Raw genomic sequence first — 4,036 nt, 5'->3', positions numbered from 1 at the left:
GAAGAAATCTCCAAAAACTTATCTCCCTATAACCAGATGTTACCAGTGGGAAATAGGCTAGAAAGCAGCGCAGAACTGAATGGAGTAATAGAAACTGATTCCAAACATTTAGTGGGCATCTGCTCAGCCTGTATAAAGCAATATTTTTTTCTTGTTTTCCTTTCACTTCTATTGGATGTGAAGTAGGTAAAAATGAAAAAGAAAAGCAGTTCAGACCACGTACCTGATTGTATTTTGTATTATTTTATTGTATTTGTGCTGGTTAGATTATATTGTGCTTGCTCTCTCAGTCTTAGAAACAGATCTTCCTGAGACCCACACGACCCTGAGCTTCCTTACCCACATCCCCATTACCTGGTATTCCACCTCAAGTGGAATACCTTAACTCCATAGACATGCTTCCAAGCCTAACCACTACCTCTTCAGAGGTCTTTTTCCTTACAGAATGCTCAAAGATCACCTCTAATGTATCTCAGTGGGCCTAGTACCATCTCATCTTCTGGGCCCAAGTGTCCTCATGCAGAAAGCTACAGAATGCCTGCTCTGCCTCCAAGGGACCTAGAACTCACAGGTTCTAGATGTGGACAAGCTCTAGATTGTAAAATTGAACACACTACTGTGTAGCCTTCAAGTGCCAAGATTAGAGTTCTGACAGAGCACTTAGGGGATATCGTCATATCCCCCAAGGCTGATGAATTTCTCATGACAATGAACACACTCAAAGAAGGGTATATGAATACTGAATTCTAGATTTTTCTGTGTGACTTGCAACAAGTGATTTTTCCTTTCTTAGCTTTTTCACGTACTCATAGAAAGAGAATTATGCTATGTAAGATTCTAAGATGCATGTGTCCACAGTTGTTTTTGTAAAGATGAAGAAGTAAACACAAGCCAAAGAAACTCTAGATGCCTCAGAAATTGTCCCATGGTTATATCCTTAGGATTGGATCTCTCAAGTAGAGAACCTTCTTCTGGGTTATAAACAAGAGTAAGATCTGATAACAGTTAATAATAGTGATTTATTCAGTGTCAACTTTAATCATTTACACTCACTAATTTAGTTCAATTACAGACATTGCACTAAACTGTAGGTACAGCAATGAAGAAGAAAAGACTCTTGTCCTACAGTGTGTGTGCATGTGTGGATGCTATGACTGTAGGTACAGATACTTTTCAAGTAACTAAATGAGGACAATAACTCAAAATAGCATATTGATGAAGAAATAGGCTTAAGTACTGCAATAGCAAACACAAATCACATTAACATACATATGATAAATGGTTTAGTTTGGGTCATATAACAAAACAGAAACAAGCAGTTTTATAGTGTCAGAAAAACCTTTCTTTTTTTGTCCTTTTATTTTTCATCTGTAGGGTATCTCCTCTGTCTTCTTAGACAAAGATGCAATCATTACTTCCACCTTCTAGCCAGCCCAAAGGATACAGCACGCCTATGTATGTAAGCATGAGCCTTGGAAGTAAAAAACTTTCCATCAATTTTTATCACATCTGCCAGAGCCTGTACCTTGCTTACATCACCTGACAGAGGCCTGCAGAAAGTACTCTTTATTTTGTGCAGCCATTTATTATCTAACAACAAATGGCTTGATCGGTATAGAAGAAAGGAGTAATAGGCATCAAGGAACACTAATACTCATTGAACACAGGATAGTAAGTAGTACAAAGGGGTTGTCAGTCAGAGCAGGCTGGGCTATACTGGGTCCTGGGTCTGCAGAACAAGAGGATTTCTTTTCATTATGCTCATTTAGAGATCCACCTTGCAGTACTTCTGGTTATTATGCCAGTGGGATTTGGATCTCTGCAATGTCTTACACTGGCAATTAAACACTAAGCATAATTAATGTTGCCTTTTTCCCCAGCTCATTGGCCAGAATTAGATACACAGTTCCATTCAGCCACTAGAAGCCAAGAAAATAGTCCTGCCCAGTCAATAAATAGAGGCCAGATGAAAACAACAAAATCCAGTAAATAATGTTGCTTGTTACTATGAAGGGCAATGGGATTGGGGTAGCTTGAATAGAGGGAGGGTCTACATTAAATGGCATGGGCCGTGCCTTTCTATTTGGCTGTTGATAATGAAATTTAAATGATGAGAAATAGATGATAAGCATGTGAAAAATCTGGGCAAAGAGCACATTTTTAAAACTCATTGCTACATAAAGGAGAGAAGGATATGCAATATTATTGACTGGTGTCATATCCATTAAGGCAATATTACTCAGTGAAAATCATTACCACTTCAGCTTTGAGATGACTAAACAGAGGCCATTTGCTAGTCACACTCGAGTGACAGCACCAGAAGTTGAACGCAGGTAGTGTGTGTTGTATCTCTGCTCTGGAAACAGACATACTAGATAACAGACTTAGGTTTTGTTAACTAGAGTAAATAGAGAACAGGGTACCAGGGACTCACCAGAGGGCTCCACGGACTCATCAGAAGTCTTCTAAACATAGGATCTCACATGAGATATTTGTCCAGGTAAGAGAGGCCAAGAACTTGAGATAAGGACAGAGCCTGAAATGTTGGTTGGGTCCAGATTCACCCACAAGCATTAATTTAAAAACTCATTAATTAGTCAAATGAGTTTCTCCCCTACAACCTCTGTTGCAAAGTCCTCCTGTTTTACTACAATAAGTCCAACTCCCTGAGAACTTCCAGAGCTCATCAATGTACATAGCAGTAATGTGGACCCACAGGGAAGAATGGTCATCTGCAGGGACAAGCCTGAGCGACAATAACATGGACCCAGGGGAGAGTGGTCATCTGCAGGGATCAGCCCTGAGCCACAGTAACTTGGATCCACAGGGGAGAGTGGTCATCTGCAAGGACTATCCTTGACCAACAGTTACATATAGCAAGAGCAGCCCTCTACAAAAACCAGCCTTGAGCAATAGTAACATGGACCCACTTGGTGAGAGTGTCCCTGTGCAGGAACCAGAGATAAGCTACAGTAGCATGGACCCACTGTGGGGGTGGAAAGAGTGGTCATCTGCGGGGACTAGACTTAAACAGCATGAACCCAGTGAAGAAGAGAGGCCAGTGCAGGGAAGAGAGAAAAACAAATGCACTAGCACAATATTCAATCTTGTAAATCTACAATGTGATATCTGTCTTTATTAACTGCTGCTGCTGTCTTATATGGTGGTACTCACATAAAGTACTTCACAGTTGGAGTCAGCCAGCCTTGGGGTTGCTGGGCAAGAACTCAAGAAGATTGTTTTCAGGTAGATGTCACACCAGGAGGCCACCAACTTCAGGGAATTTTTTGGCAGAGCACAACAGGGCTGAGTACTAAAGATCCAAAGTCATATACACCAGCCCAGTTCCTTCTAGGACTTTCTTTCTTTTTAAAAAAAAAGTTAGTTATGTATATAGTGTGTATACTTCCATGATGGTACCATCGTCAGCCTTCTCCCGATTGTCGCCCCTGCAGATTGTGAGTGTTGTATTGTGGAGTCGATCAGTTACGGGGCAGAGGCAATGTCTCTGTGCATAATGACCTAACTTAGGGCTCTAACAATCTTTCCATGGCCTCTTCTGAGAATTTCCCTGAGCCATGTTGGGTTCATTTTAGGTCTATTTCAGTGACTCCTCACTGCATCACAGCCTCACAGGGACTCCAACATGTCCATTCTCAGTTCCCTTAACCACTGTCATTGTGAGTACCTCTCTCCTCCCACCCCCAATGAGACTTAAAACTCACTATTCCTCTGTATTGGTCTCTGCCAAATGCTGCCCTCTCTTCTAATCACACTGGAAGTGAACACCACGATGCTTTTCTTTACCTTCATAACACTTACTACCATGCCACATGCCCTAGGGCACTTTTCTTGGTTTTTCCATATAGTTGTCTGTCCAAAGAAAGACCACAATGAGCCAGTGTTCTCTTTGCACCACTGTATCCCTAGAATTCAAAGCAGCAGTATATGATGCATAAACAATGTTTATTAAATATTCAACAAGTAATGGAGGGTTAAAGTTCAGTAGCAGAAACTAGTATACAAACAGGGCTTG

Source organism: Jaculus jaculus, chromosome 1 (assembly GCF_020740685.1).
Source record: "Jaculus jaculus isolate mJacJac1 chromosome 1, mJacJac1.mat.Y.cur, whole genome shotgun sequence".
NCBI lineage: Eukaryota > Metazoa > Chordata > Mammalia > Rodentia > Dipodidae > Jaculus > Jaculus jaculus.
The sequence above is the reverse complement of the archived record's forward strand: the minus strand, read 5'-3'. Positions refer to the sequence as shown.